The following is a 13,971-nucleotide window of genomic DNA, read 5'->3' as shown; positions in this document are numbered from 1 at the left end:
AGGCTTAGTTGAGTGGTTAGTGTTAGTAGTTGGTATCTTTGGTCATAACATAATATAAGTGAATTCAGGAAGAGTTCCTAGCCTCATGAATGCTATTAAACTTAAGTATGCTCCACGATCAAAACTTAAGTATGCTCCATGAAAGCATCCCATGAGTAAACATGAAGATTAAGCTATGAGGCCAAGATCAATACAGTTTTTTAGGGATGTACAGGAATCATCATAAGCATTAAGAAGAATTCAGAATCCGGATATAATTCCACAGTTTGTATTATATGATAAACAAAATGAACGCACCTTACAACTCTCCTTGCTATTACTCTCTTGTGTCTTTCTCTTTGGCCTCCCATTAACATAGGGAGATACAAGACTCTCCATATAGATAGGGGCACAAATATACTCCCTAGTCTTGTAGAAAAGCATATCATGACACAAAGTTCTCTTGTTAGGAATGTAATGTTCCTGCTCTTTCAAGCAGTGTAAAGCTAAGTTCATATCACAGTCCTTTTCAAACATTTCCCAAGACAGCTTTCCATTGTAGTTCTTCAGCATCCATAAGTTATCATTAAACGCATCACAAGGAGATATGCATAAACAATCTTTGATAATACCTAAATTCATATTTGGGCAGCTAGCAACACCAGATTCATATCGCTCATCATCAGGTTGGGAAATTTTGATAAATTTTTCTTCAGATAGCCGAAACGAAGCAATGACTCTCTTCTTATTTGGAGATGAAGAATCTTTCATAATCCAATGAAGTGCCCCATTGCATAAGATACCAATCCTACTAAGAAACGAATACTTTACATCTCCAATTAGTTTCCAAACATTTGATTTCAAACTTAACACTTGAAAACATGTCCAACCAACACGTTTATGGAACCCTAATACAACCTTGTAATCATCCGTAGATGAATCATAGCCAAAACCCCAACATAAATGCTTGGTATCAAGAATTTGAGGCTCTTGTAGTGTTTGAACCTCTCTAGTTGAGGGATTAGCTACTACAAGTTGAGAAGCAAAAGAAAAGATGCATACAAGTCCATTGGAAGAACCAAGAAGATGACAATCACGATCATTAAATAATCTGTCATCAACATCACAAACACGCGACCCGTTGCGATATGAGACCCTTGACATAACAATCCTCCTATCTATATCATTGTTTTTGTAATCAATTTGGTAACTATAGTTCATATGGAATTTAATGAAACCAGAGTCAGAGATCAAATTTCCCAAGACTTACATACACTTTTAAATCGGATTAGATCCCTCACATTCAATCTTTTCAGTATATGCGGAAGGACATCATCGTGAAGCTCTGCCATCGAAACCCTAGAGTCGGCAATCCGAAAGGAAAAAAGGGAGGGGGGGTACCCACACGATAGTGAGAAATTTATTTCTTTGGTGTATTTTATAGGGATTTTAGTTATCAACACTCATAAATGCGAAACATGATATGAAGAAATTATTACCATGATATTTTACCATAGAGTGAAATTCATTTACTGAAATGACTTTTACAAACCTGCCATATGTGATTAGTATATCAATACAGATAAGATCACTAATGCCATCAAGACATCATGATCTTTGATAATTGATTTTCTACACCAACTAAAATCAGTGTTAATAACATACAAGTCCACTAACATGTATTTGTTATCACAAGCTGGTAGAGGTTGTGGAATAGGGAGACTAATTATACTGCCATCTTGAAGAGGAAGGAGGAGAAAGTGAATTGCTTCTAGTGGACTACACATAAGAAATTAAGAACATATATGATGGTTCCTTGATTTTGAGCAGGTGTTTGGGATTTCATTTTGAACCTTAAAAGGACTTTTAGGCAAAAGGACTTATTGAATTATGGTGGTGAGAAAATGAGTTTTTTAAAAAGTGTTTGGATTAGTTTTTGTGGTGAGAAAGTCAATAAGTCAATAAGTTAAAAAGTATTTGTCATAGCTTATGCATGTTTTAAGGAGAATTTGACTTTTACAACCAAAAAGTTATAAGAAGTTTTTAAATGTTAGAAATCCTAACTTATTAAAATCTCCTTTTTGAAAGGATTATGAGAGGTTATTTTAAAAGTCCTTATTACATTAACAACCACTTTTCTTTTTCACTTATTGACTTTTCAAAAAGTCAATAAGTCAATGAGTTCTTTTTAAATGAAATCCAGAACACCCCCTAAGATGTTTGAACCACTTGAGTGAACTACATGAGTGGAGATTAATCATGGTTCTCAAGTACTCTGTATGATAGTAACACGACCATAGTGAAACTTGGAAACAAAATAATAATGAACTAATGAACACGACTGTTTATGATAATGCTAAGATCAAAATTGAATGGAATCAATCGTAATGTTTGTGATATGTACTATATTCCATAGTTGAGGAACAAATCATAGTATGTCACGACTACAAGAAAGTGGTCATAATATCTTGACAAAAGGAATGTGTAAGATTTTTCATCACCACAAAGGCCTAATTATTACGACCTTAATAGGTGCAGTCAACATGTTTATGTTGTTTATTGAACTATAACCTCAGTCCAATCGAAAACAAAGATTGTTTGATCACCATTCACCAAAGGATAAGGTGGTGTTTGTTTTCTAACAAAAATACGCTTTTGACCTTTTATGTCCGCGAGCGGAAAAGACATTTGACAAAATATTGTTTGTTTTTCAGAAGACAATAGACATAAAAAGGTCTTTTTAACCTTTTTTTTTCAAAAAACAAAAAAAAAGTTTTTGATTTTGGAAGACGTTTTCTAAGTTCGAACCCTATGTTATATTTCATGTACCACAAGTGCACAACAATAGAGAATTAAGCTTTATGACAGGAGTGTGGATTATGTACTCTTAGGATTGTTTATGCATTGAATCTAAGGCCTATAAGTTACTCGATCCCAAGACTAATAAAATCAAAGTTACAACGGATATCATTTTTGAAGAAGAAAAAAGGATAGGCTTGTACCAAAGCACATTAAGAAAAAGGCCAACACGAAGAACAATACCAATGAGGGTGACAACACCAACGAAGAAGTACACTGTTGAGGATGGTACACTCATACACATCATAGGAGGGTTATAATGAGAACCAGGTAGAATTTATATAATTCGAGAAACAGGAAGGTCTCCACAAGTATTAGATTCAAAATAAAATTCTAATTATTCATCAAATAATGCCGGAACCTATAAATACCAGTTTCCCAACAAACCGAATCCAAATCTAACATTTAAATAAATGTTAAGTACTAACAATTTCGATAAAATATCAACCCTACTTAGACGATAAAAGGTTAAATAACCCCATTAATTAATTCTCATATTATTGGTGATGCTTATAGACATGTCCAATGGAACAAAGTGCACGTACTTACTCTAGCAGTCCACTACAACAACAAGGACATTGTAACCCTCTGACCTTGGCAACCAAATCTTAAAATCTATTGTCACGTCCACCCACAAATTTTTTTGGTAATTCTAAGTGTTGCAACAATCCTCCCGGTGCCATTGTCAAATATTTATGGTGTTGACACACGTCACACTCCACGATCATTCTTGCAATGCCTTTACACATACCCTCCCAATATACTTCATTTGCCATTTGTTGGTAAGTTTTTTGTACTCCTGAATGTCCTGCAATTTCACTCGCACGTTACTCATGAAATAGACAAGGAACTCAAGATGATGATCGAGGCAACACTAAACAACTTCGATAAAGGATTCAGTCACCTTCATCAGTAAGCCTCGGTGGTGCGGAAGTCCCTTCTCGAACATGCCGCCTTATTATCCACCATTCTCAAGCCCAGGACACCTCTCACAAAACCTCATTCCATTAGACTACCCATGGTACTGAAACGGTACCGAAGGTTGATGATGTCCCCTTTCATGAATGTATATCTGTTGTGTTTTTTTGGGCCTATATTGAATTTTAAAATTATATCCTAATAGTTTGGACATCCAATTTTGATGTTCTTCGGTAATGATTTGTTGTTCTAAGCAAACATTTAAATCTTCATTGGTTTGCCTGAACTATGAAACACTTTGACACCATGTATGGATTCCACTTTTGAATGGAGAATACTATCGCTATTAGTTCTCTTTCATAAACTGGCTTGTGCCGAGAACCGGTACCAAGGACCTAACTGTATTAGGCCTTAGGCCACTGGTATTCCCCCTTGCATAAGGACTGCCCCCAACCCAACTACCTACCAAAGGCATGATGCATCGGTTTCCACAATGAATTCCTTGGGTAAAATACAGTATTACCAAGACACAACTAGAAAAAAGGCTTTTCATGACAGACAAATTACGGCGTACAACACTTTTATGACAGGCATAAAAGTCTGTCATAAAATTTAAGTCATATATCGTAAAATATCAATGATTTGCGATAGACAAAAATGTATGTTGTAATTTTATGTCGTATTTTAAAGAGTAAATTATAATGATTTTTATCCGTCAATACTATAAAGAAAAGTTAGTAATAGCAAACGATAATATAATGATGCTATGTCAACAAGTACATGAGCACTATATAGTAGGACAAAATTTGAAGCAGGTTTAAAAGATATAAATTAAATATTAACATTAATAAACCACTAGCTTAGTCCAAAAAAACTAAGGACAAAGCAGCGGAAAAAAACCCGAAAACCAATTTGAAAATATCTACTTTGGTGTGAGGAAAAAAAACAAAAAGACAGAGTGTTTAGAAAAAAAAATCCTATTTTGATGAATACTCTAAAATAACCTGAAGAGTCACCGACAGGTTCGGTTTCTTGGGTTTTCGGTTTTACCGGATCGGTTTCGGGTTTAAACCCAAACCCATTCCAAACTAAAATTTGACAATTGAGAAATTGGGGTTTGCTTTATATAAGAGATTGAGTTTGCTCAACTGTCATATGAATAGCAACGTGGGACAAGTTCCAACTTTAAGAAAGAATTTCTATTGATATAGGTTAAGCTGCGAAAAGAATATTAAAAATAAATGTTGAAAGCAAGATTCGAACTTGTTGGTGAATCGACTTAACCAACTGAAGACGATGCTAGTTCTATCAATATCGCACAACATTAATATATAATACATATCGTAGGGGTAAAGCACAACGAAAATAAAAACATACGTAACGGTGGAAGCTGGTTTCGATCATGAGAACTCAAAAAAGCAACAAGTGTGCCTTAACCATTGCACTAGGCTTTGTATTGCGTTTTAAGTCCATTGAACAACTGTGGCTTCTTATTTCCACTTTATAGCGATTATACGATTAGAGTTAGTATACCCTCAAAGCTCGTATGATCATTCAAAATCATCAACACCACGAGAAATCAAAGCAAACAACAATCGATTAGCGCTGCTCCACTCAAGAAATAGACTCACCGCCTTACCATTTCCGTCCTCGTTTCACCATTCGCCGACTTGCCACTGCCCTACCGGTCACGCCATTGTCATTTCTGCCACCGATTCGCGATCTGATTCTTCGTCATCGCCATCTCACACCAGTCACTCAACTTTATTATATCTTGAGAAGTAACATCTCGAACCTTTCTACTTTAACACTAAAACCTCAGAATAAACTCTAGTTTCAGAATAATACCATTGAATTGTTTGCTTACTATTTCTGATTTCTGAACAATAGCTTCTGAGATGAATGTCTTCCCAGTTCTATCACACTAGTTTCTGATTTTACTTAGTTTCTTTGTAGTTTCGACTTCATATAAGCACATACCCTAATTGTTTGCTTTGTAACTTGGGTGCACAAAATATTCCTCTTTTTTGTCATATTCATGAGTACTATAGACAAAACTTTTTGAAAAAAATGGGTCCAAAAGTGTTTTACTAAGGGATAAAACAGGGCTTTAAAATGGCATATTGCTCAGAGACTCACAATATACTTTTTTTCCTAATAAATCATGTCTTAGTCCATGTAGCTTCTTCAGCCTCTCTTTCTCTTCTTCTCTAATCTATCTATGAAGACTATGATATGTACAAAGTCCCTTTGGCTTATTAGTTGGTTGTTACCTGTTTGAATGTTAGTGTAATTTGTACCTCTCTCTCTCTCTCTCTCTCTCTCTCTCTCTCTCTCTCTCTCTCTCTCTCTCTCTCCCTACCGATGTCTATATGCTTGTTGATCATTAGTAAGGCTTAGTCAAAATCATAATTGTCTCTTATTTGTTAGGCAATCTGCAGCTAAATGGTTTCTTACTTTATTATTGTTGAAAAGGGAAATTAAATACAAGGTTGCTTACATTATTTTCAATATTTACAGTTTTATCATTTTTATGTTCATGATTTACTAAGTTCCTTTTAAGCGATTTGTTCATAGGGAACTACTAAGTTTATATTACATTTCTTTGTCTTCATTTGCTGTTGATCCTTCGATGGTGATGTGGCACCATTTTCTGTACCATTTGCCTGATTATACCCTTCTCCACTTTCCAATTTTGAATCCACTTCATCCTCAAAATATTCCTCATGAGTTGTTTCTCTTTCAGGTGACAAATCCTTTCCTTCAATCTTGCAACTTTCCCACATCTTGAATTCGACTTCAACGGAATCATCGTTTCCATTCCTATCTCCTTTCTCACTCAGACTCTCTTTATGATGCTCTCCATTCACAATCGCCACATCATCTTGAGGTATTTCTTTTAGTAAAGGTTGCTCAGATTGTTCTATTTTTGGGACTTTATTTCTTGCATCACCATAGAAATTAATATCCTGGTTCTACAAATATGAAATTAATCAAATGGGGTGAATTCTAAGCATGTAAATAACTTATTCTCATAAGTTAATATTTGCTGTCAATAAATAGAGGTTTGAATTTATCTCCAATTTGTGAAGTAGTTAGTTAACAGGTGGAGTCGTTTTTCATTGTTAGGGTTCTACACAGAAACCATGGTTGATTAATTCTTCAAAACATTTTTCAAACTCATAAATGGATGTAAATACGACCCTTTACGATGCATGACACATCCGGATGAAGGAAATGTCATACTGCTTGCCTGCCTTTCTTATTATACTCCCTCCTTATTTTAGTAAAACTCGTGAACTAATCATGTAGATACGTATGAATTTCAGCCAATGTTTATTAAAATTACCTTCATCAAAATCAGCAATCCAATTTAAATCAATATATTAAAAAAAAGAACAAAGCATTAGGTATTTTAAAAACATCTAACCCCACTAGTTTAACTTTTACAAACTGTTTATTAATAAATGATATTTGTAATTAAATGTCAACAGTCAAAGGAAGGCAGGTGAGTCATGAGGACATACATGTTTGGACCATGTGCTGCCACCAAAGCCCTTTTGCACCTAGACTCCTAGAGTTCTAGATGACCCTTTTTCTTTTATCCATAATTTTAAATATCAATCAAGGTTGTGGTAGAGAGACTGAATGGTTATTGACTTAATGGGTTAAGAGAAAAAATATATATAATGGGGTGATGTAAAAGTTGTTCTTGAAGTGAAATATGATGAAGATCGAAGTTGGTACGGGTCTGGGTCCCACATTGGAGTTTCAGAAGCCCAGAATGGGAATGTGGTGAGGAGACAACTCCGGAATCGGAATTGTTAATTCCGTTCCGTTCGGACTCTTTCCTTGGCCGTTGCATAATTCCATCACGGATGTGAATAAAAATTTGTGCTTTTACGGCAGGTGCTTGCGAAGGCTCTACATGATGGAAGGGTTTTGGGTATTCCGTTTTTAAAAGCTTTTTATAAATTAATTCTTGGAAAGGTTTGGTTTTCTTTCTTATATAATTTAATGTTGATATTTTATGCAATCTGGTTTTGATTAACTTTGGAATTTGTGATTCCAGGAACTGACTGTGTATGACATCCAGTCGTTTGATGCTGGTTTGGGTAAAACCCTGATTGAGTTTCAAGATCTTGTTGAAAGAAAAAAGAATTTAAAAAGATTTGGAAAAAATTCAGAATTTGAATTTCAGGGTTCAAAAATTCAAGATTTACATCTGGATTTTACTCTTCCTGGATATCCTGATAATATTCTTGCTTCTGGTCCAGATAAAGAAATGATTAGACTTTTTTTTAATTTGGGTAAATCACAGGAAATAGCGACATAATTTACTCCTTTTACCAATATTAGTAATGTACTTTATTTTTCACCTATAATAGCAACATACGTACATTGCCAATACTGGTAGAAAGAGCAAAGTAAGTTGCTATTTCCCAATTTACCCTTTCTTTTTCTTTTATAAGCATCTTTTTTTTCATGATCTGTTATATGGAGAAAATGAAGAAGTTTGTTTAGTTTTTCAGGTTAATATGATGAATGGGCTACTTATGTCATAAATTTTATTCACTGGTGATATGAATTTGACAATTACTTTTTGAGGAATTTGGACCGTATTTTTGAATTTGACACTATAGTTCTTGTAAGCCTTGCATAAAACAGCCCTGCCACACACATAATTATTTCAGTGGCTAAACGTCACTAATAAATTTTTAGCCTAGATTTAGCTACACATTTTATTGACTCATGTGACAATTGTATAATATCTCAAAACATATAGCCACACTTTAAGAAAAAAATGTGGCATTTACTAGCCACGGTAAAAAACTATGGCCAAATGTAACCAACTGTCATGGTATTTGTTTGATATTTTGGATATTTTTATGATTGTTTTTATATGACACAATAGATACATATATGGTCACATGAAGCAATTGTTTATGTGTCCAAATCATAGAGTTGAATTAGCCACATGAATTTGATGTGGCTAAAAGATAATAAATAAGGCCACATAAATTACTTTGTGTGACCAAATGGTAGTGTTTATAACCACGTAGAAAAAGAAACAAAACTTGTAAGTATAAATATTTTACGGTGGCGCTTTAAGTTTTAGGTGTGTCTAAAGGTAAACAATGGACATGCTAAAACAAAAACATATGACTATTAGTAGTTTGTGGTCACAATCTAATTATTTATATTTGTCAAAAAAGTAAACAATACTAATGATAAAAGGAAAAACATGTGAATTTAACTAATTTATGATCAGGTTATAAGATAAAGAAATGTATGACTATAGGTATTTTATGGTCACAGTTTAAGTTTTTTCCGTGTGTCTAAATGTAAATAATTGTCATGCTAAAACAAAATGAATGTATGACTATTACTAGTGCATGGTCACAATTTCATTGATTATATGTGTTAAAAAGTAAACAATATTCATGATAAAATGCAACATATTTGACTATAAGTAATTTATGGTCACAATTTAAGATATAAAAAAATGTATGACTATAAATATTTTATGGTCACAATTTAAGAAACAAAAAAAAAATTAAAAATTAAAAAAAAAAAAAAAAAAAAAAAAAAAAAAAAAAAAAAACAAACTTGGACAAAGGGATTAAGCGGTTGATGCACAAAAAATGAACTAGATGGCAATGGGAGGTGGGCTACTCTTTTAACGGAGGACATTGAGTGCACAAAAAGACTAAACGTGATGCTAACGGAGGGATTTCTAACTTACTTTTTGGTATATATTTTGGAGAGTAAATTTAGGGAAAATAAAATTTGTATTAGGGAGGGAAATATAAATTTATTTGTGGGAAATAAACTTTTTTAAAGGGAGGGAAATATAAATTTATTTTTGAGAAATGAAAATTTTCATATTAAGAGAGAATAAGTTATTTTAGGGGAAATTGAAACTATTAGTTTCCTTTTAATTACGGGAAAACAGTTTTTATTTTTTTTTTGTTTTCCGTTTCTAGTTTTCATTAGAAAATTTAGAAAATGCGTTTGGTTAAATTTTATTCATTTTTTATATTAATTTTTAAAAAATTAGAAAACATGTTTAGATGTGTATTTTCTATCAGATTTCATTTTTAGAAAATGGTAGTGGTGGTAGGGTGGGGGTGGTGGTGGTGGCGACGACAATTGTGGCAGTGGTGGTGATGGCGGCGACGATGGTGGTGGTGGTGATAGGGTAGTGGTGGTGGTCATAGTGATGGTAGGTCGGTGATTGTGGCAGTGGTGTTGGGTGTGTGTATGTTTGTGGGGGTGGGGTGGAGGTGGAGGTGGAGGTTGTGATAGGGTGGTGGTGGTGGTGATAGTGATGGCAGTGATGGTGACAAAGACGTAAGAACCGGTGATGATTGTGATAAAAGGCGGAGGTGTCCGTATGTACCAGGTGATACGATGAAATTCATTACTAGGTTATCTATTAAAGATTGTACAAAATGGTCCATGTAGTTTAGTATTTAAAAAAATAACAACAAAAAGGCAAAATAATTAGAAACTAAATAATGGTAATTTGATCATTTTGCAATACTTAACATCTTATTGTTAACAATGTTTGCTAAAAGGGGAGAACAATTCTTAGGGCTTATGGTTTATGTTTAGGACTTAACGCTTATGGTTTATCGCTTTTGGATTATATCATATTGCTTACTCTATATGCTATATGCTTAGAGTGTATATCTTTAGGCTTAGGGAGTATGGCTTGCGGTTTATGGTTTAAGGCTTAGAGCTTAGGGGTTAGGGCTTATGGTTTAAGTCATAGTCGTTTGGGATTATGGTTATGCCATATGTCTTATGGATTAAAGCTTAAGGGTTATGAACTATTACTTATGGCTTATTGCGTATGGTTTGTGGGTTATGGCTTATAGAGTATGGCTTATGATTGATGACTTATGGCTTATGGAGTATGTATTTAAGCTTAGGTCTATAGCTTATAACTTATGGCTTAAAGTTAAGGTCTAGAGCTTATGGATTATATCATTTGTTCTTTTGATTAGGGCTAATTGGTTAAGGTTAGAGCTTACGACTTATGGCTTAATGCTTTTGCTTAGACCTTAATGTTTTAAGGTTTAGGGTTTATGGTTCAGGGTTGAGGGCAGTAACGGACTTATGTAATGCCTGGGGGATCCCGAGCCATTACTCCAATTCATCCCCATAGTGTTTTTTTTATATATTAGGTGCAACATCTTCGAAATACGAGCATCACTATGATTTTTTTTTTTGGCGCCACCACTATTCAAACATTTTGTTGCTTGTGCCACTTCGCCACTGGTTCAGGGCTTAAGGCTTGTCGCTTATAGCATATAACTTATGACTTAAGACTAATGGCTTATTACTTATTACTCGTGGCTTCAGGTTTAATACATATGAATTTGATGCATGACTTGCATACACACACATACACATATGTAGTAAATAATAATTATTATCATAATAATTTTGAAAATTAATAATAATAAAGATAATAAATAATAATAATTATCATAATATTTTTAATTATTAAAAGAATTAGTTTTATCATTCAAAAAGGCTTAGCGGCATAGTTTGTTGCCCGTTTGCAGTCTCATTCATTGTATGATGACAATTAAAATATTGTGAGGTTTTTATTAAAAAACAAAAACAATATTATACTATTAGTTATTATTATTAAAATTATAACTATAATAGTAATGTTAATAAATTATTAAAATCAATTAAATAGCAATGACAATATTAATTTTACATATGAAAAAATATTAAGATTTCAGTTTAGTTTAAAGTTCCCTCCATCGTGGTCAAAAAATTTGAGTTCTCCCCCAACCAATTTTGACCTAGCTTGGTTTTTCCCCTTCTAAATCGACACCTGATTAATACTTCAAGGCTTCAAGCCTCCCACCTATCTGCTTCGTCTTCTTTTCTTCATAGTTCGGGAACGATCCAACACATTGTAACTTCGAGATCAACCCCATGACGATCTTCATCAAATCCGACAACGATCCAGCGAACTACAGACCCGTCATCATCGTATTTATCCTCTCCTTCTATATCATGTTTACGACCACGACGTACAACCACCACGACGCACCTCCAACGAACCCCCACTGAACAACCTCCACCATCTGTGTAGATGTCACCAGTCATCTCTAAAGTCGACGTTTCAAACGATCTTCGTATCTTGCATCTCTATGATTGGTATGTCTCTGAGACTCTGACTACTTCTGATTCACTTAATTTGTGATTCTCAATCTCTAGATCTGTTAATCATCACCACTTTTTTAACTCAGTGCCCAATCCAACACAACTCTTATTATAAACTAACGATGATGATGGTAGTTGAATCGATTGCGAATTAGAGGCGATCAGTTATGGTTAAGATGAATGTAACAGTACATGTTCTGTACTTTTGAATAGGAAACTTTGATTAATAGTAGTGGGCTAGTGGCCTTTCCTTTCATCGAAAACTTGTTTTGCTCCACATTGCTTTAATCACATGTTATTTGTTCTGTTTCAACTATTATTAATAAAAATCATGCTCACATTGTTGTTAATTTTTTTATAGGATAAAAACCACACTTCGATTTGCACGCGACATGGGCTGTAATGAAAAAAAAATTTGTGAACTAATTTAGTATTGACTTATTTGATGCATTTGACAAATTGGATGAGTTGATTGAAGTTTTTATGGTTGATTGCAGAGTAACTGGTTTATTCTTGTAACATATGGCAGATTCATTTATGAGAAATGTTGATCTAGCATTCTTGGATGTAATCTCTTATCTTGAACGCCTTTGCACTCATCTCTTGCCTCACTCAGGTACTCTTCCTCTCGTCCCTGTTTAATGGTGCTTTGTTTCTTTAATCGATTTTTTTATTATTATTTTTCCTTGTAGTTGAAATTTTATGTATATTAGAAATGTCATGGATCTCTGATTATAATATGATATTGTTTTACTCATTGATTTACTACATTAGTGACTATATTTGTCTTGCAGATTGACGAATGACAGATTCATTTGTTGTCATGGTACACTTGTAATATAAAAGATCGCAGAAGAGTATCCTGATAGAATGATGATGAACTTATATGTACTTTGCTAGAACTGTTAAACATATAAGTAATTTTATTTCGTTGAAATGTTAAGTTCATACAAGCCATCAGGTAATCAGATTTATACAAGTCACTCATCAACGGGAAACATGAATGGGCAATTGATCCTCACGGTAATCTTCAATTCAATACGGCTGTTAATTAGTATATTTTTTTTTTTTTGGTTTTTATGCTTTATCAAGCAGATTTGCTGGTTTATTAACCAATAGAATTTTGATGTTATTCTTTTTGTGAACCTGATGCAGATCCTAATTTAGGTTTTGCTAATTTGCCAAACAAGTATTGTTGGAATGATTCAAGAACCGTTGAATGCTTTATTTTTATTGTTATTGTTATTTTTGTATTGACTAGTAACTTAGTTTTTATTTATTTATTTATTTAAACTGATTATTTTTTTGGTCGTATCTTGTAAGCGATATGTACATTCGATTTGTATTTTGTATACGACTAGTTATATTTTATGGATTGTGTGTCAATACATCGATAGCTATGATTTTATTGGTTCGAGACGTCTATATTATAATAAATAAGCACATAGAAAAACTATTGGTGTCCAAAGGATAATAAATCTTATGGGTATTATGAATTTGTGTTGTTAAATACTAAACAATACGGATGATTATCATAAGCTAGTGTGTATAAGTTATTTTATGGTCATGTTTTAGATATACATAAGCTAGTGTGTTAAAATCATAATAATCCGTCACGTATTTGTACTTTTATGTAACTATAGGTTCTATAATAGTCACAACTATGAAAAAATCATGTGACTCATATATTTACAACTATGGTTGAAGTAGTTGTATGTGACTATAATACAAACAATAGTCACACGTAACAATTTTTGAGTGCCCAATTGATAAAATAGGTCATACTTAAACCAAATTGTTGTAGTCATCAAGTTAATATACATACATTTTTGTGTCTAATCAATTACAATCACATTTTAATTGATTTTCTATGTCGAAAAGATATAAAAGTCAAACAACTTTTTATACATCTGAATGATAGTAACGATCACGATAAATAATATGTATGTGGCTGTAAGTTATATGATAACCATAGTTAAAGAAAATTACGTGACTTTAAAATACTTTTGGTCATATTTCACT

The 13,971-nt window shown here is 33.3% G+C and overlaps 1 long non-coding RNA gene and 1 pseudogene across 2 annotated transcripts; one reads left to right on the top strand and one right to left on the bottom strand.

The window, feature by feature from the left end:
- Nucleotides 1–240: 240 nt before the first annotated feature.
- Nucleotides 241–1,331, bottom strand: LOC111890891 (F-box protein CPR1-like; annotated as a pseudogene).
- A 10,218-nt stretch (nt 1,332–11,549) lies between these two features.
- On the top strand, nt 11,550–13,315 carry LOC111890887 (uncharacterized). Of its 2 annotated transcripts, XR_002850036.3 has the most exons (4): nt 11,550–11,943; nt 12,311–12,565; nt 12,744–12,972; nt 13,105–13,315. It is a non-coding gene; the product is annotated as an uncharacterized LOC111890887 (long non-coding RNA). The 2 variants fall into 2 exon arrangements; XR_002850035.3 differs by having other exon boundaries at nt 11,552–12,565.
- The last annotated feature ends 656 nt before the right edge of the window (nt 13,316–13,971 follow it).

The sequence above is a fragment of the Lactuca sativa genome, chromosome 6 (assembly GCF_002870075.4).
Source record: "Lactuca sativa cultivar Salinas chromosome 6, Lsat_Salinas_v11, whole genome shotgun sequence".
NCBI classification, from domain to species: Eukaryota; Viridiplantae; Streptophyta; class Magnoliopsida; order Asterales; family Asteraceae; genus Lactuca; species Lactuca sativa.
This window is presented reverse-complemented; position numbering and strand designations above follow the sequence as displayed.